The sequence below is a fragment of the Ranitomeya variabilis genome, chromosome 7 (genome assembly GCF_051348905.1).
Source record: "Ranitomeya variabilis isolate aRanVar5 chromosome 7, aRanVar5.hap1, whole genome shotgun sequence".
Classification (NCBI taxonomy): Eukaryota; Metazoa; Chordata; class Amphibia; order Anura; family Dendrobatidae; genus Ranitomeya; species Ranitomeya variabilis.
In genome coordinates, this window is record NC_135238.1 from 149,116,937 (window position 1) to 149,143,115 (window position 26,179).

Sequence of the window (26,179 nt, forward strand, 5' to 3'; positions counted from 1 at the left end):
CCCTTCTATTTCTTTTTAGGGTATTGTCTTTTACTCTATTTAACAATTCCTTCGGATATCCTCTCTCCAAAAATTTTTTTGTTAAGCCATCTATTACTTCCTCAATCTCATTTTCATTTTTGACAATTCTACGCACCCTCAACAGTTGGCTAAGAGGAATTGATCTCACCATACTGCGAGGGTGTTGGCTATCAAATACCAAGAGGTTATTCCTGTCTGTCTCTTTAACGAACAGGGTTGTTGTCAACTCCCCATTCTCTTGCTTTATCAGTACATCTAAAAATTGTATACTGGACTTTGAAGAGGTTAGTGTAAACTTAATTGTTTCATCAATTTCATTTAGATACTCATGGAACGTGTTGAGTTCTTTCTCTGTACCTGTCCATAGGAGGAAGATGTCGTCTATGTATCGCCACCACACCAACACATGTTGGAAGTGGTGGGACACATAGACGAGATCCTCCTCCAGTACACTCATTACAAGATTAGCATAAGCGGGGGCCATACTGGCCCCCATTGCTGTTCCGCGTTGTTGCGCATAAAATGTATCACCAAAGAGGAAATAGCTACGCCTCAAAATAATTTCCAATAATTTTAGTATAATTTCTTTACCATCCACAGATATTTCAATTGTATTTAGCTTCTTTTCTATTGCTTTCAACCCAGATTGGTGTGTTATTGATGTATATAGAGAGATGACATCATAAGATGCCATAATCACCTCCCCTTTTAATTTCACGTTTTCCAATTTGTTTAAAAAATCTGTTGTGTCTTGGATGTAAGATTTGCTTTCTTTGGCTATCGGATTGAGGATTCTATCAAGAAATGTTCCTAACCCACTGAACACTGAGTCCACCCCCGACACTATAGGGCGTCCCGGGGGGTCCCTCAGTGACTTATGGATTTTTGGTATAGTATATAGTACTGGCGTTCTAGGAAATTTAACATATAAATAATCCATAAGTTCTTGATCAATTATTTTTTTATTAACTGCATCTTCTAGGCAATTCTTGATTTCCGCCATGATGCTGAATTTAGGGTCCCCCTCTAGTTTTTGATACACTTTTTCGTCTTGCAATTGGCTGTTAATTTCTGCTATATATTTATGCCTGTCCATGATGACGACCGCACCACCCTTATCTGCAGGTTTAATGATGAGGTCGCCATCATGGACAAGTTCCTGCAACGCTTTAGATTCCTCAACAGTCATATTGGGATGTTTAAATTTTTTTGTTCAAATCAGGTTTATTGAAGCAAATAAACAATACAAACAATAGTACAATGCTGAAACAATTGTTTAACTCAGTGGGTTACAACCCGTAGATCGCATAGAAAGAGAGAGTCTCAGCAGATATTAAATGTAGTTGGCCACTGCCAACGATAACACTTTCAAGTTAGCAATAATAATCTTCTCAGTTAAAACTAATAAGCAGCATCAAAGGCAATAAAGCATTACTAGTTATATTAATCCTTTGTATTAGTGTATAATGTCACTAGATATAAAAAGTAAGCGAAAGTAGAAAAAATTAAAGAAGCGAAAAGAGGGAAGAAAGAAAGAGAAAGAAAAGAAAAAAAAAAAAAAGGGGGGGGGGGAGTGGAGAAGGAGGGGAAAGGAAAGCTGGTAAGGGTAAGAGGGTACACTAGGTGTGAGGAGTGCGACACCCCTCCCGGACCGACCACAAGCCCCACGTAGAGGCGAGAAGAACATTGAGTCATCAACATTGGTTCTAGGCCACAACAGCAAGTCAGAGGATATGGGTCGCTACCGTTACACAAGCGCCCCCAAAAACGGCTCCAGATGTGGATTAGAACCTGGACAACCATGCATCCAATTCCGGGGTCTCCCTGAATACAATCCATGAAGCCCAAGTGTTAAAAAATTTCATCGAGTCCCCCATGGATTCGCTTATCAATTGTTCCATTCTGAAAATGTTGTTAAATTCCACAACAAAGTCAGAGCCTGAGGGGTAACGATCTTGCTTCCAGTATCTAGGAATTAAATTCCTGGCAGCCGTGAGAAAATGTCTGAGAAGACTCCTCTTAAAACCAGATATCGACATGTCGCATAGAGACAAGAGGGCTAGTTCCAGTGTGGGTTGTATTTTGCGAAAGGACAATTTGTTATAGAGATCGAAAACCAGCATCCAGAATTTCTTTATGGGTGGACATTCCCACCAGATATGGACATAAGTCCCTTTTTCTGATGAGCATCTCCAACAAGTATCCGGTATCACCGGGAACATGGTGTGAACCTGGCAGGGGCATCTATACCACCTCGACAGAACCTTGTAACTCCTCTCCTGTGATACGGCTGACAGCGACGCTCTAAAGGTGAACAGCAATATCTTATCCCTTTCCTCTTGGGATAATGAGATCCCCAGGTCACTCTCCCATTTTGAGAAAAATGTTGGGAAGTCATGTGTTGGAGTTTGACTCTCCTGGAAAAGATTATATAAGAGGGACACCTTACGAGTCGGGGGCTCTTCTGCGAGACAAATTTTCTCGAAAGGGGTCAGCACCCCCATGGACTTGTTTAATTTAAATGATGTGCCTATGAAGCTCTTTAGTTGTTTGTAAAAGAACCAAGAGCCCTCGGGAGGCTCCCCCCCCTGGTATACTTCGTGTAAGGACTTAATACCTGTCTGATTTATGAAGTCAAATATAATGGGTTTTGAAGCTCTATTTTTACTCAGGAAATTTTCCCTACGGAGACCTGCGGGAAAGTGAGGATTGTCATAGATTGGAGTCAGTGGACCCGGGGCTGAAGAAGTTATAGTATTTCTGCCACCCTGACGAACAAGTAAAAGCATATTTCTAGTCATGAATGGGAGGTTCGACCTCACCCCCCCCCCTGTGTTCCACAAAATCGTCTGAGGATCCCCGCCAACGAGATCGCCCTCCAAGCCCACCCATTTCTTGTTGTTATAGCTATGATATAGGTCTAATATGCAAGTACCTATTGAGGCACGACTATATACTAGGAAGTCTGGTAGGCCAATTCCCCCCCTCCTCTTGGACCTGCTCAATACAAAATGAGATATTCTTGATCTAGCATGAGACCATACCAATCGGATGACCGCTTTCTTGAGTCGTGAGAAAAAGGACGCGGGAAGATATAATGGGATTGTCTGGAAATAATATAAAAGGCGAGGCAACAAGTCCATTTTAATTACATTAACTCTACCGAACCAGGACAATTGTAATTTATGCCACTTCTCTAAGTCCAGCTCCGCTTTTTGCAACGCCTTTTTAAAATTTGCATCGTACAAACCAGATGTTTTGGCTGTTATTCTAATCCCCAGATATGGAAGTGAGTCAGAGCGCCAACCAAACGGGAAAGAGGCTCGAAGCCTACTCTCCTCAGATGGTGGTAGGGATATATTTAATGCCAGGGATTTATGGGAATTAATTTTAAAGTTGCTTAAGTGACCGAATTTCGATAATTCTAGTAAAATATTGGGTAAGCTAGTTATGGGGGAGGTAACGTATAAGAGGATATCATCGGCAAAAAGCGCCAACTTGTGTTCTTCCGATCTTAATTTTACTCCTCTTATGGAGGGGTTATTGCGTATAGCGGTGGCCAGGTATTCCATTGACAGGATATACAGGAGAGGGGAAAGCGGGCACCCCTGCCTCGTACCATTTCGTATCTCGAACGCGTCCGAAAGGGTGCCATTCACCCTCACCTGGGCGCCGGGGGAGGTATACAAGGCCTTAATTCTGCGCATCATATTTTCTCCCAGACCAATCCCCGCCAGGGCCTGAAACAAAAACTCCCAGTGCACCCTGTCGAAGGCCTTCTCAGCATCGATCGACAGGATACACATGGGATCACCCCCCTCCCGTCTTGCCCCGTCTATTAAAGAAATGGTCCTAATGGTGTTGTCTCGTGCCTCTCTACCCGGGACAAAACCCACCTGATCTTGGTTTATTACGTGTGGAAGGAGAGGGCTCAATCTATTTGCAATCATCTTCGCGTAGATTTTAATGTCTAAATTTATAAGAGATATCGGACGGTAATTATTACATAACGAGGGGTCTTTATCTGGTTTTGGTATGACCGTGATATGAGCGGCCAAAGCCTGAGGGGGAAAGGAACCACCCGAGGAGACCGAATTACACACTTCAAGAAAAATCGGGCTCAATAATGAGGAGAATGATTTATAAAAACCAGCTGAGTACCCGTCTGGGCCTGGACTTTTCCCTTGTTTCAGACTTTTAATAGTTTCCAAGACCTCCTCCAGTGTGAACTCCCCCTCTAGGACCTGAATCCTGTCCTCCGGTAAAAGGGGTATATTGTTTTGATGTAAATACGTATTGATTTTGTTATGGAGGGCGGATATGGACAGATCTTTGTAGTGGCCATCTATGTTGTATAAAACTTTGTAGTAGTCACTGAAGCTCGAAATGATGTCTCTGGTACTATGTAACTTTTCCCCTTTCCCATTTTTAATGAAGGGGATAAATGTATTGGGGCCCCGTGGGTTAATGTATCTTGCCAAGATCTTACCACTTTTGTTACCATATTGGTAAAAGCGATTTCGGAGCCTTTCTCTAAGGTAGCGTGATTTTTGATCTAGTAAGGCGAGCATCTTTTGCCTGGTTGTGGACAAGTGTGCGAATGTAACCTCGTTAAGATCTTTTTTGTGTTGCGTTTCTAAATTGTGAATTTGGTCTGAAAGTTTGATTATTTCTGCGACCCTCTCCCTCTTTAAACGTGCACCATGTGAAATGAGAACTCCCCGTATCACGCTTTTCAGGGCCTCCCACTTCATGGGAGAAGATGTGGTGTCCTCCCCATGGTCTGCAACGAAATTGGAAATTGTCTTTTCTACATCGGTTTTGCACTGAGCGTCCTGGAGCAGGTTCTCGTTCAGGCGCCACGAAAAGCCCGATTTTGTATTAGAATGGAACAGAATTGAGAAAAATATCGGGGCATGGTCCGACCACAAAATCGAACCCACCTCTGCTTCCACTGGGAGATCCAGCAGGTTGTGTGATATAAAAAAGTAGTCAATTCTGCTGTAGGTGTTATGCACTTGTGAGAAAAAACTGTAGTCCTTTGTAACCGGGTGAAGTATCCTCCATATGTCAACTAGTCTCATGTCGCGCATTTGTTTCCTAATCCGAGCAATTGAAGAAAGCGAGTATGAAGTCTTACCTGAAGAGACGTCTACCACCGGATTCATGGGAATGTTGAAATCGCCCCCCAGTATCACAGGAGAGGAGCCAGCAAATTCCCCGAGTCGCCTCCCACACTCCGCACTGAAGCTCTGCTGACCTTGATTCGGAAAATAGACATTAGCCAAGACCAATTGACGTTTATCATAGGAGATTTTTAAAAACACGTATCTACCATCTGGGTCTATAGAGGAACTCAGCACTTCCGGCACAAAGTTTTTATGAAAAGCTATCGAGACCCCCTTAGATTTGGCATGCGGATTGGAACTATGGTACCATTTGGGGTAATATTTTGAGACGCAGGGGGGGACAGCCCCAGTTTTAAAATGCGTCTCCTGGAGCATCAGGACCGAAACCTGCTGTTTATGACTTGTGTATAGGACCTGTCTCCTTTTTTCAGGAATATTTAGCCCCTTTACATTGAAGGAGCAAAACTTTAATTTACCCATAATCAGGATGCGCCTCTGTGCAGCATATTTTTATTGATCTGCCCGGAAGGGGTACCCGCGTGAAGAGGAAGTATTTAGAAAGGGGAAGAAAAGGAACGGGAGTAGGGAAAAAAAGGAAAAGAGAAACATAGAAAAAAGAAAACATTTCTATAATTGTTCTGAAGTCAGAGCTGTGTAGCCCTAACTATAGTAAGACAAGTTTTGGTAGTATACTACCTGAGAACCCAACCAAGGGGAAGGAAGCCCAAGGAGGAACCATGACCCCCCACCCCCCCCACCCAAGAAAATATAAGAAATATCTGTAGGACACATGTCAAAACATCAAGTTGAATATGTCATATAAAGTAACAAGGCAATTGACTGTCAGTTCATGAACCCAAGTGTGAAGTCAAACCTAAATATAAATCATGGAAAATGTAGGCACAGGCCTATTTGTGCAGGCAAATCTCCCAAAAAGGAAAAAGAAAAAGGTGAGGGATAAGAGGAGGGTGAGAGAAGTAGGGAAAAAGGGTGGTAAGGGGGAGGGAGGAAAGATGGAAGAAGGGAAGGAAAAGGAATGTCTATGAAAGGAGGAAGGGAAGGGTCTGGAGGGAGAACTCCTGCAACGGGCCTATGACTTCTTGCAGTCTGCAACACATGTATCTAAAACACTTAGAACATGAGAATAAAGTGCCAACATAATAAAACCGGGCAGTAAATGCTAGACTATCATAACTGACATAATAAAAATACAAAAAAAAAATACAAAAAAGAGAAAAACCAGACTATAAAAGCCTTCAAACGAAACCCCCTCCATCAGTAGGCCGAGCTCGCCTCTCTTTACTACCAAACCAGGATGCTAAGTTCTCAAGGCGGATCAGGTGGAGCCCGCTTGTTGTCTCGTTTCTTGGTTTGATGAACCTTGAGCCACTTTGGTGGAGCTTCAGGAAGTGTTGGGCTCACGGGCCACTCAGGAAGATTTACCATAGGAAGATCGAAGGTGCCCAGGAAAGTGGTTAGGTCACAAAGCCTTCGAAAAGAAGCCGACTTGCCTCCCTTAGAGGCCGTTAATTGAAACGGGAATCCCCATCTATAAGGGATGTCTCTTCTCTTTAGTTCGGCCAGTAATGGTTTTAGAGCTCTGCGCAATAATAAAGTACGTCTAGATAAATCAGAAAGGATTAAGATTGGATGATCCTCGAATCTGATGGCTTCTTTCTTCCTGGCAGCCGCCATTATGGCTTCTTTGATTCTGTAGTAATGGATTCTGCAAATAACATCGCGTGGTCGGGAATCGGAAGTAGGTTTAGGACCCAAAGCGCGGTGAATCCTATCGAACTCGACAGAGCCACCATCTTTGTCGTCCAGCAGATCTAAGAAGATATTTTGTACTGTACGGTCCAGATCAGAAAAACCGACCGATTCTGGGAGACCTCGTATGCGAATGTTATTCCGTCTATTGCGGTTTTCGAGGTCCTCCATTCCAGTTGAGATATCTTCCAGTTTGAGAGTATGGTCCATTAAGAGATCCCTATGGGCCTGCAATTCTCGAAAGATGATCTCGTGTGTTTTTTCTACATCCTCTATTCGTGTGGTGAATTCTTTCTGCAAGTTGTGGATTTCTTGCTTATAAGTATTTTCGAGCCTGCAAGCGAATCCTTCAAGATCTTTTTTGGTAGGCAGAGCTTTGATGTACTTGCTCAATTCCGCGATGTTCATTTCCTCCGAATCCACGGTGTCCTCCTCAAAGTCGCCGACAGACGAACTACGTGCGCCCACTGAGTCCCCGGACGGGGAGTTATCACGGTTAGTAGTGGAAGTCATTGCGGACCTTGTATTTCTAGTCTGGGGAGTTGGATTTAGATAGCGTTTCATGTCTTCAGAAGTAATTTCCCCGACCAATTTTGTTTTCTGTTCAGAAATCTTTCTGGTTCTTCCCATAGATGTCTATGGTAAGCACAGTGTATCCAGGGTAGTGGTGGGGTATGGGGGGTGGGGCGGTCACCCCATAGAGCCTAGCACCCCATCAGCAAGCCCACCCCGGGCCGAGTTCCCAATTTTCAAGGGGACCGTAGGCCAAGCTCCGTAAGCTGGATCCCAGAATCCAAGGGTAGTGGAAGTAATAAGAGTCTGATGTTATTCCAGATTTCGCCACAAGGTGGTAGCAGAGACCTTTAGTGATTATTTCAGTGTCTTTATGTTAGATTCAGCGTTTCAACAATCACCAAAAATCCAAGATATAACATAAAAGGTGGTGCCTGTGAAACTAAAGGAGCCGGCCAAGTCTCTTAATTATGTTGCAGGACTGTGGCTTGGGTGTCAATATGACCAGATCTAGGGCGCAATGTCCCCTCAGTACTGCTCCCAGCCAGATTGATGTTATGTGAGGGTTAAACTGGACCTGAGGATATGGGACAGCAGGGAATGAGACCTAGGGGCAAGCCACAGAGGGGAAGCAAACCTGACCCGGACAACAGGCAGTAAGCACCCCGACCAGGTGAACTGTCTCCTCCACCCAGGGGTCACAGGCAGACAGGACGAGCGCCCAAGATGGCGGCGTATGGCGGGAAAAGAGGGCTGGAAGGAAGAAGAAAATCCCCCTGCGTCTCTGTAGACCACTCTCACCAAAGCCGGGACCAGGAAGGCAGCACGCACCCCAGCAGATAGATCACCAACCTTCTCCTCAGGAAACCGAGGGCCGACCAGGACTCCGGAGCCACCGATGCAGGAGCACCGAAGTAAGTGATGGGGGAGGCCACAGGGAACAGCGGCGGGTATAACCACAGAGATCGGACACCAGGGCGCACACCTCAGGCTCAGGGCGCCGGCACCACTAACTTCCAGGCAGCGGGAGCAGGAATGTCTCTCTGCGACGGCGCCTCCTGTCAGCGGCTTCCCTCACCGCGCGGCGAATCCAAGATGGCGCCTCCTCACTCCTTTCGCCTCACACGGTCGCCAGGGTACAGGAGAGACCCACTCCTCAGGCACTGGTGCAAGCTTCGGCTGGTCCCTTGTGTACCGCGGTATAGGGGAAGTTCGCCGCTCCTGCCTTCCTCAATCCGGTCCCCAGGACCGACAGTCAGCCAGCGGGGGGGAGCTATCTTCCGGCAGGTCCCCAGGCCGCCTGTGTAGCTCCGTTAATTACTGCGGGTCAGCGCTGTAGTCCATGTTCCAAACGAACAGGGAGCACTCCCAGGGTGATGTACCGATAGTCTGCTACCCTCAGATTAGTAGATGGGTCGTCTATAGCAGAGATTAGGTTAGATTAGGAAAACCAGCAGAGGAGCTCATGTAGAACGCGTCCTACTCCCTAGGCTGCTGGCCACGCCCCCCGGGATGTTTAAATTTTTTTATTCCCCCTTTTCTTATTTCCTCAATCTCCTCTCTTACAGCTTTTTCAAAAGCATTAATCACTGCTGAATTAACGGGCGGCGTAAATTCACTACGTTTTTTAAGTTCCAAAGATCTAGAATTAAATTCACTTTCCCCCTCCATGGTTTTTATATCCTTATTCTGAAACCACTCCTTTAATTTTATGGATCTAAAAAACCTCTCCAAATCTATTTGTAAATTGAACCAATTGGTATGTGCACATGGAGAGAAAGATAGTCCCTTGCTCAGGATAGAGACCTGTGCTGGGGAGAGTACCTTGTCAGAAATATTGATTACGAGGTCTGCTCCCGCTTCTTGTTGGCTGCCTGTCTCTGGGGCTGTGATCTGTTTTTCTCCGGTTTTCTTTTGTTCCCGGTGGTGCCGCTTGCCTCCTCTCCTCTTACGTTTGATGCTCCTTCTTGTGTCTTTTCCTGGTCTATAAGAAAAATCAACATTATATATCTGCCCAGTTCTTTCATCACCATATCGATTTTGCCCATGGCCACCTTTCTTTTTCCATATGGGTTTGTTATTTTCTCTCTGCCATGTATAAATATTCCCTGCTTCATAATCTTCTAAATCTCTATTCCACTTTTTCCTTTTGATTTCTTCCAAATCATTACGTAATTTAATACTTTCTTTCTCAACTTTTTCTTTAAAAATATTCCATTCTTCAATTGTTATTAATAATTTAATCTTGCATTCAAATCCTTCTATATTCTGTTGTAATTTCTTGATTTCTTCTTGCAAAAATTCAATGTTTAACAGGATAGTGTCCATGGCATACTTATTGGATAACATAACAAAACGTGCACAGTATATAGCGTTACTTTGAAATAAATTTGGGCGTATACTTGATCTCAAGCCTCTTGGAATTTTACCTTCTTTATAATATTGGCCTAAGGTTATCATATGTAACTGCAAATTAATCATACGTTTGACATCACTTTCATACTTGCGTTTAAGTTCTAATGTAGATGGTGTTTTCAAAAAAATTGCCTCTCCATCAAGTCCACCAAGTATGCGCTCTTCATCCTCCGGTGTGTATTTAAACACTCCATGTTCCATGGTTTTCTCCTCCATAGAACAAAAAATGGCTTCAGAATAAATAATTGTAATATTAATATCTTAATATAGCTGTGCACATTTATCCGGACAAAAATAGATACAAAAAAAGTGAAAACAGCACAAGCTCACCGACGGGTGCCAGGCCTTCCAGGCAGGACAGTCCACTTATCCACCCAAGTATCATAGAGATTAGAAAAAGGAAGGCAGCACTCCAATATTTGTAAAGGTGAAAAAAGCTGTGACGTTTATTTCAGACCCACATCTTCATACGACGTTTCGGCTCACACTGAGCCTTTCTCAAGCAGTGGGAGGTTACAATTCATATGCTTATATACATGTGATTCACAATTATTTGCATACCATATAGCCATAAAAGTGTTTGCAGTGTTAATTAAAAGTTAATTCATTTCATAAGTGTTTGTTTGATATATAAAGTGCATTGTGCTAAGGTGCTGTTTATGGACTATTTAGACTCCATTAATCCTCCAATCATTTACTTCCAACTTATTACCTTCTCCTATAACCAGATATTGCCATAATGCTTCATATTTACCGGTATCATTAAGGTTTTTAGCGCTTACCCCACCAAATGAACGAGACCCACATGGAGGACTGTATGGACGCCAGTCTCGGCGTTCCCTATACTCTACTGCGCATGTCTGAATATTAACTTCCTGGTGTGCGAGTCAGTGAGATTGCGCCTGCACATAGGTGCCTTGTCAGTGCCGCTCCACCATCTTAGTTGTGGCATTCCACTTCATGTTGCTTATTATTTAGCGCTTCTGCGCTGGGCACTATATTTGCCACACTGCACCAACCTGTACGTTAATGATGGTATTAATAGCATTGGTCTAATAATTTTTATTACTTATATGGTTCACTCTTGGCTAGCAGGAAAATACCTTATTCAGGCTATCTCCCACTGCCAATGAGCCTCTGCACTGATCCATGTCCTTCTCAGGTCACATGACCACCGCAGCAGGACCCATGTGAGTGTATAACTAAAAAATGAGTATTCCTTAGACCAAATTGGTTGAGATTTATTTTATTGACGCCATATTTGTATATTATTCTCATTTCAATCTCACTGGCCAGCAGACCAAGACATTTTTTATATATATGATAAATTACCAAAAATTATACCATGTTTTTTTTTTTTTTTTTTTTTTTTTTTTTAATTATGTCCTCCTCTGTGGATTTCTTCCATATATCAGTAGGGCAGGGGCCTTTTTGTTGAGGATGGAGTCGTATCTAAAATTACAAACAAAACACTTAGTAAAAATGAAATAATAGAACAGTCCACATTCCATATATTCCATATATATCCAACAGTGTAAAGACACCAAATTTGAAGAACACATAATTTTAAGACTTTTTTCCATATTAATGAATTTTAAACTCTACATTTAGGCCTCTTGGCTTCAGTGTGTCCAACTCATAAATCCAACGCAGTTCCAATTTTTTCAATAGGTATGCTCTATCCCCCCCTCTCCTTTGGACAGGGACTCTGTCTATGATTCTAAATTTCAAGTCCTTTTCCGTGTGGTTAAAGTCCAAGAAGTGTTTTGAGACTGGCAAGTCCTGTCTTTTCTTTCTTATCGTATGCCTATGATTATTCATACGCGTTTTAAGCTCACATGTTGTCTCCCCAATATACCACAGTTTGCAAGGGCATTCCAATAGGTAGATGACATAGTCTGAGTCACATGTGACATATTCCTCAATAGTATATTGTTTATTTGTTACTGGGTGGCTAAACTTAGATCCCTTTATCATATGTTTGCAGTTCACGCATGATAGACACGGGAAGCTACCATGCTGTTTTGCACCTGTTATTGTGGTTTGACCAACAGCCTTTAGAGGGCCAATATCCGATTTAACTATCTGGTCTTTAAGATTTTTACTTCTCCGATATGAGAAGAGTGGAGGTTCTCTAAATTCTTTAATTTTTGGAAGGCACTTTCCCAGCATACTCCAATGTCTCCTAATCACCTCAGCAATGGGCCCACTTTCCTCCGTATATGTTGTGACAAATGGTATTCTTTTTAACACTTTTTTTGCTGTACTGTTTTTAAGCAACTCCCTTCTATTTCTTTTTAGGGTATTGTCTTTTACTCTATTTAACAATTCCTTCGGATATCCTCTCTCCAAAAATTTTTTTGTTAAGCCATCTATTACTTCCTCAATCTCATTTTCATTTTTGACAATTCTACGCACCCTCAACAGTTGGCTAAGAGGAATTGATCTCACCATACTGCGAGGGTGTTGGCTATCAAATACCAAGAGGTTATTCCTGTCTGTCTCTTTAACGAACAGGGTTGTTGTCAACTCCCCATTCTCTTGCTTTATCAGTACATCTAAAAATTGTATACTGGACTTTGAAGAGGTTAGTGTAAACTTAATTGTTTCATCAATTTCATTTAGATACTCATGGAACGTGTTGAGTTCTTTCTCTGTACCTGTCCATAGGAGGAAGATGTCGTCTATGTATCGCCACCACACCAACACATGTTGGAAGTGGTGGGACACATAGACGAGATCCTCCTCCAGTACACTCATTACAAGATTAGCATAAGCGGGGGCCATACTGGCCCCCATTGCTGTTCCGCGTTGTTGCGCATAAAATGTATCACCAAAGAGGAAATAGCTACGCCTCAAAATAATTTCCAATAATTTTAGTATAATTTCTTTACCATCCACAGATATTTCAATTGTATTTAGCTTCTTTTCTATTGCTTTCAACCCAGATTGGTGTGTTATTGATGTATATAGAGAGATGACATCATAAGATGCCATAATCACCTCCCCTTTTAATTTCACGTTTTCCAATTTGTTTAAAAAATCTGTTGTGTCTTGGATGTAAGATTTGCTTTCTTTGGCTATCGGATTGAGGATTCTATCAAGAAATGTTCCTAACCCACTGAACACTGAGTCCACCCCCGACACTATAGGGCGTCCCGGGGGGTCCCTCAGTGACTTATGGATTTTTGGTATAGTATATAGTACTGGCGTTCTAGGAAATTTAACATATAAATAATCCATAAGTTCTTGATCAATTATTTTTTTATTAACTGCATCTTCTAGGCAATTCTTGATTTCCGCCATGATGCTGAATTTAGGGTCCCCCTCTAGTTTTTGATACACTTTTTCGTCTTGCAATTGGCTGTTAATTTCTGCTATATATTTATGCCTGTCCATGATGACGACCGCACCACCCTTATCTGCAGGTTTAATGATGAGGTCGCCATCATGGACAAGTTCCTGCAACGCTTTAGATTCCTCAACAGTCATATTGGGATGTTTAAATTTTTTTATTCCCCCTTTTCTTATTTCCTCAATCTCCTCTCTTACAGCTTTTTCAAAAGCATTAATCACTGCTGAATTAACAGGCGGCGTAAATTCACTACGTTTTTTAAGTTCCAAAGATCTAGAATTAAATTCACTTTCCCCCTCCATGGTTTTTATATCCTTATTCTGAAACCACTCCTTTAATTTTATGGATCTAAAAAACCTCTCCAAATCTATTTGTAAATTGAACCAATTGGTATGTGCACATGGAGAGAAAGATAGTCCCTTGCTCAGGATAGAGACCTGTGCTGGGGAGAGTACCTTGTCAGAAATATTGATTACGAGGTCTGCTCCCGCTTCTTGTTGGCTGCCTGTCTCTGGGGCTGTGATCTGTTTTTCTCCGGTTTTCTTTTGTTCCCGGTGGTGCCGCTTGCCTCCTCTCCTCTTACGTTTGATGCTCCTTCTTGTGTCTTTTCCTGGTCTATAAGAAAAATCAACATTATATATCTGCCCAGTTCTTTCATCACCATATCGATTTTGCCCATGGCCACCTTTCTTTTTCCATATGGGTTTGTTATTTTCTCTCTGCCATGTATAAATATTCCCTGCTTCATAATCTTCTAAATCTCTATTCCACTTTTTCCTTTTGATTTCTTCCAAATCATTACGTAATTTAATACTTTCTTTCTCAACTTTTTCTTTAAAAATATTCCATTCTTCAATTGTTATTAATAATTTAATCTTGCATTCAAATCCTTCTATATTCTGTTGTAATTTCTTGATTTCTTCTTGCAAAAATTCAATGTTTAACAGGATAGTGTCCATGGCATACTTATTGGATAACATAACAAAACGTGCACAGTATATAGCGTTACTTTGAAATAAATTTGGGCGTATACTTGATCTCAAGCCTCTTGGAATTTTACCTTCTTTATAATATTGGCCTAAGGTTATCATATGTAACTGCAAATTAATCATACGTTTGACATCACTTTCATACTTGCGTTTAAGTTCTAATGTAGATGGTGTTTTCAAAAAAATTGCCTCTCCATCAAGTCCACCAAGTATGCGCTCTTCATCCTCCGGTGTGTATTTAAACACTCCATGTTCCATGGTTTTCTCCTCCATAGAACAAAAAATGGCTTCAGAATAAATAATTGTAATATTAATATCTTAATATAGCTGTGCACGTTTATCCGGACAAAAATAGATACAAAAAAAGTGAAAACAGCACAAGCTCACCGACGGGTGCCAGGCCTTCCAGGCAGGACAGTCCACTTATCCACCCAAGTATCATAGAGATTAGAAAAAGGAAGGCAGCACTCCAATATTTGTAAAGGTGAAAAAAGCTGTGACGTTTATTTCAGACCCACATCTTCATACGACGTTTCGGCTCACACTGAGCCTTTCTCAAGCAGTGGGAGGTTACAATTCATATGCTTATATACATGTGATTCACAATTATTTGCATACCATATAGCCATAAAAGTGTTTGCAGTGTTAATTAAAAGTTAATTCATTTCATATGATGGTGGAGCGGCACTGACAAGGCACCTATGCGCAGGCGCAATCTCACTGACTCGCACACCAGGAAGTTAATATTCAGACATGCGCAGTAGAGTATAAGGAACGCCGAGACTGGCGTCCATACAGTCCTCCATGTGGGTCTCGTTCATTTGGTGGGGTAAGCGCTAAAAACCTTAATGATACCGGTAAATATGAAGCATTATGGCAATATCTGGTTATAGGAGAAGGTAATAAGTTGGAAGTAAATGATTGGAGGATTAATGGAGTCTAAATAGTCCATAAACAGCACCTTAGCACAATGCACTTTATATATCAAACAAACACTTATGAAATGAATTAACTTTTAATTAACACTGCAAACACTTTTATGGCTATATGGTATGCAAATAATTGTGAATCACATGTATATAAGCATATGAATTGTAACCTCCCACTGCTTGAGAAAGGCTCAGTGTGAGCCGAAACGTCGTATGAAGATGTGGGTCTGAAATAAACGTAGTAAGAAAAAACAAAGTCCAGCTCACCATATCGACATTCCCGGAGGCTCGGAGCACGGAACCGCTGTGTCAGGGCGTAGGCAAACATAAAAGGAAAAGAATCCAGCTCAACGATGCAGTGAAAGATCCGTAGCTTTATTTCACTTCAAAATAGCGTGGGTGCTATGATTAAGGGTGCTCAGTCACCGGAAACGCGTTGATCTTGGTTTTAATGTGCTGATGTTTTGTCCTCACACGCTATTTTGAAGTGAAATAAAGCTACGGATCTTTCACTGCATCGTTGAGCTGGATTCTTTTCCTTTTCTGAAATAAACGTCACAGCTTTTTTCACCTTTACAAATATTGGAGTGCTGCCTTCCTTTTTCTAATCTCTACATATATATATATATATATATATATATATATATATATATATATATATTTTTTATTATTATTTATTATTTTTTATTATTATTATTTATCTTTTTTTTTTTTCCTTTTTTATAATTATGTGGATAAACAATCAAATATACAACTTGTTAACCTTTGCGGTCACCCGACCACTTTCGTGACTGCGGCAGCTAAGAGGCAGCGTCTTCCGTCAGAATTTTTGTTCCTAAAGGGAAGGAATGATGGAAGTTCTCTAGTCGTTATGGAAGTTCATCGTTGAGATTTCGTTTGTCGCTTTTTAGGTCTTTGCCCTTTTGGATTTTCTGTAGTGTTCCAGGGCTCATGGTCCGGAAGGCTCGGGAGCAGAAGATCATTGCGAATTGTTCTTAGATCCGGAAAGTGGTCCAAATGTATGTCCAATTCCTCGCATACCTGGCTGACGTCTGAAGATGTTCTAATTGTGAACCTCTTACCATTAGCGGTTATTAACAGACCAAAAGGAAATAGCCAACGAAAGAGGAAACGCCGTTCCTTGAGGACATCTGTTAGAGGTCTCAGGAGGTACTTTTTGGTGAGGGTTGATGGTGCAAGGTCTTGGAAGATTTTAATTTTTGAGGTTTTGTATGTCAGGGTTTCTTGAGATTTTGCATTCTTAATAATTTTTTCTTTCACTCGGAAGTCCATAATCTTACAAATAATATCTCTTGGTCGGTCCGAGTTTTTAGGTTTTGGTTTTAATGCTCTATGAGCTCGCTCCAGAATCAGAGTCTCATCTCTGCTTAAATCCGCTAGCGGGAGGAAGAGTTCCTGGAGAATAGCGGGGACATCTTCCCGGTCAGGGGATTCCGGAATGCCCCTCACTCTCAAATTATTCCTTCTATTTCTATTCTCTATATCCTCCATGGCAGTGCAGAGGGTGTTAAGATGATCTTCATGGTGTTGAATTCCTGTGGAGAGAGCTTTAGCATAGGTTGTAAGTTTCGCCTGGGTTTCCTCCAATTCCTCCACTCTGTTACCAATGTGTTGTATGTCCTTCTTAATTTCAGAGAGATCTTTAGATAATGGTGCCAGAGCGGAAGTTAGAATGTTCTTAATGAAACCTCTTGATATAGGTTTATCGGAGTCTTCAGGATCAGACGGACTTATTCCCCACCAGAATCATCCTGGGCTTCTTTGTTACATGGTGAATTTTGTTTGGACCCTCCAGATTTAGTGATAAATTTTTCCATATTGCTGTTTGGGGGCTGTCCACCGTGATCGGTGGAGCGGCCTATTTTAACCATAGTTTCTTTAGGAGAGTTTCCCTTTTTTTTTTTTTTTGTTTTAAGAAAATTATTGTCCTGCTTGTGCCCCAGTCACCACTAGATGGGGTATTTGCTCCAGATTTAGCTCCTCTTATAGTGGAACATGAAATAAGATAATGTAGGTTTTAGAGGAGAATATGAATCTTTTTTCTGTTCATCTCGGAATTTTATATTACTTATAGATAACTGCCATATATAGATTCAAAGCGATGTCCGCTGTAGGTGTGTAAAGTAGATTGATCCAGCTAGATAACGTAGCAGGTCCATCAAGGCATTCTGCGTTTCCTTAATGATTAGTTATATATAGTTATTGTTAGTTGTGCTCAGAGAATGGGTAAAGATATTTAGCCTTGGTAGGTGGAGTACAAGGAGATAGAACTCCAATATTTCAGGCTGAGATGTGGGGGGTATGCGTTGTGATTAGCCTTTATGGGACATATACACTGCCCCTATCTCTCTTCTGTTTAGGTGTAAGGGCAGCTTGGAGAGATCCCAAAATGGCGCCGAGGTTCCCTACCTTACAGCCAGGAGACCGCCGCCGTCGCCTGCCAATCCAGCAGGTCCTGCACTCCCCGGCTCCTGTGCGGCTTCCTCTAGGCACACCCGCGCCCCTGCAGCGCTTTCTCTGCCCGAACCGAGGGACCAGGAGATCTCCGTTCAGCTATCTTCCCACCGCAGCTGGCGCCCGAGTACCTCAATGGCGGGCGGGGGGTGAAGGGTGCCCGTTCTTTTGATGTTCCACGAGGTCCGATCAGCGCGGCTTCTTTAGCCGGAGTTCCCGCGGTTGAGAGGGGAAGTTTTCACCCGTCTCCACGGTAAGATGTTCTCTTGCGGCGTCCGCTGCACAAGGGGAGGAGGGAAAGAGGGCTCCGGTGTCTTGTCACGCGCGCCACTCCAGGGTCTCACTCCTGCAAGGCCTCAGAGATACGGCCTCCTCTGGGGTAATAGATCCCTTTTGGGAGATAAAGTTCTGACCTCTATTGAGGTAAGATGGGCTTAGAAGGCTCCGGTTAACTCTTAGCTACAATCCGGAGCCCCGTGGTGGGAAAAGCTTCAGATGAAGCAGGAGCTCCACGTAACACGTCCTGCTTCATCGGCGGCCATCTTGGATCTCTTCTTCTCTGCCTTTCTGATGTTTTTCTTGGCCTGCCACTTCTGGCCTTAACAAGAACTGTACCTGTGTTCTTCCATTTCCTTACTATGTTCCTCACAGTGGAAATTGACAGGTTAAATCGCTGAGACAGCTTTTTGTATCCTTCCCCTGAACAACTATGTTGAATAATCTTTGTTTTCAGATCATTTGACAGTTGTTTTGAGGAGCCCATGATGCCTCTCTTCAGAGGAGATTCAACCAGGAGAACAACTTGCAAGTGGCCACTTTAAGTAGCTTTTCTCATGATTGCATACACCTGGCTATGAAGCTCAAAGCTCAATGAGGCTACAAAACCAAAACAACAACTTACATAGCCAATTACCATGGTAATACTAAATATCACAGCAATCTGTACCATTAGTGAACAAGACCTAAAAGACCTATCATCAAATACATGATAAGAACACGAAGAAAAGATGATACATGGTCAAACAAAGTATTGTACCAAAATATATACTTTATTGATGACAATAAAATCAAGTGCAGGGAAAGAAAAAATGGCTCCACAGAGGAGACGCTGTGAGAACTAGCTGGAGGCACGCACTCAGGAATAACAGTCCCCAAAGACTAAAGTATACAACACACTCATATACTCATAATATGTGCTGACAGAATATATAAAAAATAATCAAAATTCAGAAAACAATAAAAAAAAAACAAATAAACCCAAACTAAATAGAAATATGGATGGATTAATCCATCACAGGTGGGCACCAGGCTGAAGGCAGCAACCTAAGATAATGTCCGACAAGCCATGGGGATATATCCGCCAATAAACTAGCAATATGCTATGTAATAGTATACAACTCACGGTTTCCACAATTGCCAAGATAATAATGAATCAACTGCCGCAGCAAAGTACCCACCGCAATGAGGACTGAAGATCCTGGGGACATGCCTCTGCCCCAACGCGCGTTTCGGTGGTCACACCTTCGTCAGGGGGCATTAAACATGTGTGCACAGGGAGTTTAAAAAGAGCGACACCGGAAATGCAAGTAAACGATAGCCGGAAGTGGTCACGTAGCGCCATGGTAACCATAGCGTCGGCACGATCCGAGGAAGGCCAGAGGACGCCGAAGATCACAGGGGCCCCGTGTGACCAAGGGCGTCCAACCACCACTCAGGAAACGCACAGGCGCAAAGGAGTCCAATGGCACATATACCACCACTATAACCGGACAACATATACATAGATCACATAAGAAAGACCCATCAACACACAATTAGGTATAATTAAATATAATAGTATATCTACCCAAAACAACAAAACGTATGTATAACAATACTATTATAAGGTCAACGTAAACTTTCCCTAAAACAGCTACGCAATGCATAAAAGAGGTTGATACAATCGTCATAGCGACCCAAACCAAAACAAGTGCTTTAGTAAGTCAGTAAAAAGTAGGTAGGAGTATTTAAAACAAGAAAATGATAAGGGTGCCCATACTTATGCACCTGTCAAATTTTGTTTGAATGCAGATTGCACATTTTCTGTTAGCACAATAAACCTCATTTCAAGGCAGAAACATTACTGTGTCCAACAGTTATTAGATATATGAAACTGAAATAGCTGTTGCAAAAAAAACAATTTTTATAAAACATTAAGCTTAAGATTAATAGGGGTGCCCAAACTTTTTCATATAACTATATATATATATATATATATATATATATATATATATATATATATATATATAAAAGGACTTTGATTAGGGAACGTGATAGGCCGCCCGAAACATGTGTTTTTAGGGAGCACCTAAAAATGACTAAGTTGTGATTGTACTCCTAATTTCATGGGAGACAAAGAGTAAAGGTACCTTCACATTAAGCGACGCTGCAGCGATACAGACAACGATGCCGATCGCTGCAGCGTCGCTGTTTGGTCACTGGAGAGCTGTCACACAGACCGCTCTCCAGCGACCAACGATGCCGAGGTCCCCGGGTAACCAGGGTAAACATCGGGTTGCTAAGCGCAGGGCCGCGCTTAGTAACCCGATGTTTACCCTGGTTACCAGTGTAAAATGTAAAAAAAACAAACACTACATACTCACCTTCGCGTCCCCCGGCGTCCGCTTCCCTGCACTGACTGAGCGCCGGCCCTAACAGCAGAGCGGTGACGTCACCGCTGTGCTGTGCTTTCACTTTACGGCCGGCGCTCAGTCAGTGCAGGAAGTGGACGCCGGGGGACGTGTATGTGAGTATGTACTGTTTGTTTTTTTTACATTTTACACTGGTAACCAGGGTAAACATCGGGTTACTAAGCGCGGCCTTGCACTTAGCAACCCGATGTTTACCCTGGTTACCAGTGTAAAACATCGCTGGCATCGTTGCTTTTGGTGTCAAACACGACGATACACGCCGGTCTGACGACCAAATAAAGTTCTGAACTTTCTTCAACGACCAGCGATATCACAGCAGGATCCTGATCGCTGCTGCCTGTCAAACTAAACGATATCGCTAGCCAGGACGCTGCAACGTCACGGATCGCTAGCGATATCGTTTAGTGTGACGGTACCTTTAGAGATGAGTTATCTAGGTAGGAGACTGAACTGAGACAGAGAAAGTCCAGATCAGAGGTCTTACCGTCTTTGTGTGTCTTAAGCTACGTTCACATTTGCGTTGTGCGCCGCAGCGTCGGCGACGCAACGCAAAAACGCAACAAAACGCACGCTAAAACGCTGCGTTTTGCAACGCATGCGTCCTTTTTTGCCGAAAGTTGGACGCAAAAAAAATGCAACTTGTTCTCTGCGCCCAACGCTTGCGGCCATGTGTCGCAAAACGCAGCACAACGCATGTCCATGCGCCCCCATGTTAAATATAGGGGCGCATGACGCATGCGGCGCCCGACGCTGCGGCGCCCGACGCTGCGGCGCCGAACGCTAATGTGAACGTAGACTTAGAGTTTGAAAGTTGTGAGAGGCCATGAGAATTGGCTAGAGATAGAAGCTGGGATGCAGTTGGGGAGGTGGTTCTGTTGAAGTCTCCCGGGATAAGGGTTGACTGCTACTCTGAGGGAGAGGGGATGGAACACCCTGATGGTGTGAACCTTAAAAGAATGGCATCCAATTGGCCTGTATTTATTTATTGTGTTAAAAACAGGATTGTTGTTCGCAGCGAGGAGTGTAGGGTTATCGTGGAGTTAGCAGTGATCATACGGCGAGATATACACATATTCAGGGTGTTCTAATCTGGATATGGATAAGCCGTACACTCACTATTGCTTTTCTGAGAACTAATTATTTTGAACAGCCTGCGGCCTCCTCCGATGATTCGTCGTCCAATCGTGTCATTGTCTGGATGATAGCGGCCAGCTGAGAGCTATTCACTACAAAGATCACAGTGCCTTTTTCTGTATGGCTCATGGCCTGTGATCTCTGTGATTATTGCATTGCCACTCCAATCTGTTGACCACAGAAATGCAGCCTTTCCATCTTATGGATGCAGATGGTTTCCAAAATCTGATGGCCATCGCAGTCCCCCCAATACCAGTCGCCCAAACACCATTATTTCTCTAAGAAAGATGTGCCTGGGCTACAGCAACAAGTTGCATACAACATCACCCTTTCCCTTAAAAAATTTTATGTCTGCCAGGGGGCATGTCAACAATGACACGTGGATGAGCAAGCATGGACAGGGGAGTTACATCTAGACTGGGCACTGGGTGACTCTGTTGGCTGTAGAGGCAGTTGGTCAAGGGGCTGCTCGACAAGTCTTGCAATCCACCAGGCTTGCAGGGCGCTTAATGATGGAGAAATAAACCAGTACAAACAGTAAGTGGATAACTAAACTACTAGACAACAGGGGTTGGAGAACTAAACTACTAAACATCTAGGGTTGTAGAAATAAACCACTACACACCATACGATGGACAACTAAACTAATAGACAACGAGTTGGAAAAATAAACTACTAAACAGCTATGGTCGCAGAACTAAACAAATTAACATCAGAACATGGAGAACTAAACTAATAGATAACGGGTTTGATAAATAAACTACTAAACAGCTATGATTGCAGAAGGAAATAAATACTCACCAAAACATGAAGAAATAAACTAACAGACAACAGGGGATGAACTAAAGCAGTAGACACCAAGGTGTCACTAGACACCAAGTCTTGGAATTCCCAGGGCTCGCAGAACAAACCTCTGTATGTAACAGTTCCTGCAATGCTTCTGCCTCCTCCACCTCCTCTAGGGCCTCTACCTGTGCCCTCAACCTATGCCTTAATTAAACACATGTTCCAACACTGCAGAGAGAATCCCTCCCTCACCTCCCTACTGTGCAGCCAGGGCTCACTGTAATCCGGCAGTGTTTACATTAATATGCCTTGGAGATCGCTGTCATACAGATCAACAGTTGTGGACAGCTATCCATGCTGAGTTTGAGCAATGGCTGTCTACAGTCAACCTGGAGCCAGGGAAGTCCATGTGCAAACCTACTGGTGGCCCTACGCCGGGCCAACCTTACACACGTGCCTTGCATGGCTCGCATCCTCTACTTGATGGTATAGCAATTCCTACACTACTGTCCCAGCCTAGATGCGCTGCCGCAGAAACCACTATCATGCTAACTTGCACCATTCCACATCTGTTGGTATAGAAATCTTTCAGACTACCGGTTAACCGGTTGATATGCGATATGTCCACACTGTGGAATTAAACTCTGCAGATGTTGGAGCGACTCTGGCAGCGGCACTGGAGACCTGGTGCAGTATGACATTTTGCGTAGCCTGGCACAACGCAGTACGGATGTGGTGCAATTCACACTTGCGTAGTGGGTACAGATGAAGGACCTCTGCAAACTTCTTCACATTTTCTTAATGGCTACTAAGATGGTTAACGGTGATGATGCCGTCATCAGTATCCCTATTACTGTCATCTACATGCCGGAGCACACTTTAAATAGTGTGGGTGAGGAGTTGGTGGTGGTGGTCCTGGGGGATGAGGAGGATACTTTTAGGGTTAACAATATCTAAAACTTCAGGTCTGTCGACTCACAGACGTTTGCCATGAGAGGAACAAATTGAGAAGGACCATGAAAAGGACGAGAAGGAAGAGGTGATAGATGCACTACAGTTAGGAGACGAAGACGATGATGATTCCCTCTATGTTGTCCATGGTTGTCAGGAGGGGATCGAGGAAGAAAGCTTGAGTATTATCCTGCCACCAACACACTGTGGAGTTGGACCTCATGAAAGAGACCGACCCATGAGCACCTTCTTGCACCACTATCTGCAACATGATTGTTACCCGTTTAAAAAATTTTCGATATGGTATTGAGTCACTATTTACAATAAAGTGCATCCCAATACGTTGCATAGAATGATTTGGAGAATATGTATATTATGATTGTTACCCGTATATTTATGATTCCAAATAGCGCTGACTACTAGGTTGCCAGTGTGTTCTATCCACAATACAAAAGTAAATTTTGCCAGTTTTCCCCCAGAAAGGGACATGCAAATGCTGCAGTATTAACCCCTTCCCGACATTTGACGTACTATCCCGTCGAGGTGGGGTGGGCCCGTATGACCGCCGACGGGATAGTACGTCATCACCGATCAGCGGCGCTCACAGGGGGAGCGCGGCCGATCGCGGCCGGGTGTCAGCTGCATATCGCAGCTGACATCCGGCACTATGTGCCAGGAGCGGTCACGGACCGCCCCCGGCACATTAACCCCCGGCACACCGCGATCAAACATGATCGCGGTGTACCGGCGGTATAGGGAAGCATCGCGCAGGGAGGGGGCTCCCTGCGGGCTTCCCTGAGACCCCCGGAGCAACGCGATGTGATCGCGTTGCTCTGAGGGTCTCCTACCTCCCTCCTCGCCGCAGGTCCCGGATCCAAGATGGCCGCGGCATCCGGGTCCTGCAGGGAGGGAGGTGGCTTACCGAGTGTCTGCTCAGAGCAGACACTTGGTAAGCCTGCAGCTCTGCACAGCAGATCGCAGATCTGGCAGAGTGCTGTGCACACTGCCAGATCAATGATCTGTGATGTCCCCCCCTGGGACAAAGTAAAAAAGTTAAAAAAAATTCCCCACATGTGTGTAAAAAAAAAATAAAAAAAATATCCTAAATAAAGAAAAAAAAAAAATATTATTCCCATAAATACATTTCTTTAGCTAAATAAAATAAAAAAAACAATAAAAGTACACATATTTAGTATCGCCGCGTCCGTAACGACCCAACCTATAAAACTGCCCCACTAGTTAACCCCTTCAGTAAACACCGTAAGAAAAAAAAAAAAAAACGAGGCAAAAAACAACGCTTTATTATCATACCGCCAAACAAAAAGTGGAATAACACGCGATCAAAAAGACTGATATAAATAACCATGGTGCCGCTGAAAACGTCATCTTGTCCCGCAAAAAACGAGCCGCCATACAGCATCATCAGCAAAAAAATAAAAAAGTTATAGTCCTGAGAATAAAGCAATACCAAAATAATTATTTTTTCTATAAAATAGTTTTTATCGTATAAAAGCGCCAAAACATAAAAAAAATGATATAAATGAGATATCGCTGTAATCGTACTGACCCGACGAATAAAACTGCTTTATCAATTTTACCAAACGCGGAACGGTATAAACGCCTCCCCCAAAAGAAATTCATGAATAGCTGGTTTTTGATCACTCTGCCTCACAAAAATCGGAATAAAAAGCGATCAAAAAATGTCACGTGTCCGAAAATGTTACCAGTAAAAACGTCAACTCGTCCCGCAAAAAACAAGATCTCACATGACTCTGTGGACTCAAATATGGAAAAATTACAGCTCTCAAAATGTGGTAACGCAAAAAATATTTTTTGCAATGAAAAGCGTCTTTCAGTGTGTGACAGCTGCCAATCATAAAAATCCGCTAAATAACCCGCTATAAAAGTAAATCAAACCCCCCTTCATCACCCCCTTAGTTAGGGAAAAATAAAAAAATTAAAAAATGTATTTATTTCCATTTTCCCATTAGGGTTAGGGTTAGGGCTAGGGTTGGGGCTAGGGTTGGGGCTACAGTTAGGGTTGGGGCTAAAGATAGGGTTAGGGTTTGGATTACATTTACGGTTGGGAATAGGGTTGGGTGTGTCTGGGTTAGAGGAGTGGTTAGGGTTACTGTTGGGATTAGGGTAAGGGGTGTGTTTGGATTAGGGTTTCAGTTATAATTGGGGGGTTTCCACTGTTTAGGCACATCAGGGGCTCTCCAAACGGGACATGGCATCCGATCTGAATTCCAGCCAATTCTGCGTTGAAAAAGGAAAACAGTGCTCCTTCCCTTCAGACCTCTCCCGTGTGCCCAAACAGGGGTTTACCCCAACATATGGGGTATCAGCGTACTCAGGACAAATTGGACATCATCTTTTGGGGTCCAATTTATCCTGCTACCCTTGGGAAAATACAAAACTGGGGGCCAAAAAATAAGTTTTGTGGGAAAAAAAGGATTTTTTATTTTCACGGCTCTGCGTTGTAAACTGTAGTGAAACACTTGGGGGTTCAAAGTTTTCACAACACATCTAGATAAGTCCTTGGGGGGTCTAGTTTCCAATATGGGGTCACTTGTGGGGGTTTGTACTGTTTGGGTACATCAGGGGCTCTGCAAATGCAACGTGACGCCTGCAGACCAATCCATTTAAGTCTGCATTCCAAATGGCGCTCCTTCCCTTCCGAGCTCTGTCATGCGCCCAAACAGTGATTCCCCCCACATATGGGATATCAGTGTACTCAGGACAAATTGAACAACAACTTTTGGGGTCCAATTTATCCTGATACCCTTGTAAAAATACAAAACTGGGGGCTAAAAAATCATTTTTGTGAATAAAAAAAAAAGAGTTTTTATTTTCACGGCTCTGCGTTATAAACTGTAGTGAAACACTTGGGGGTTCAAAGTTCTCACAACACATCTAGATAAGTTCCTTGGGGGGTCTAGTTTCCAATATGGGGTCACTTGTGGGGGGTTTGTACTGTTTGGGTACATCAGGGGCTCTGCAAATGCAACGTGACGCCTGC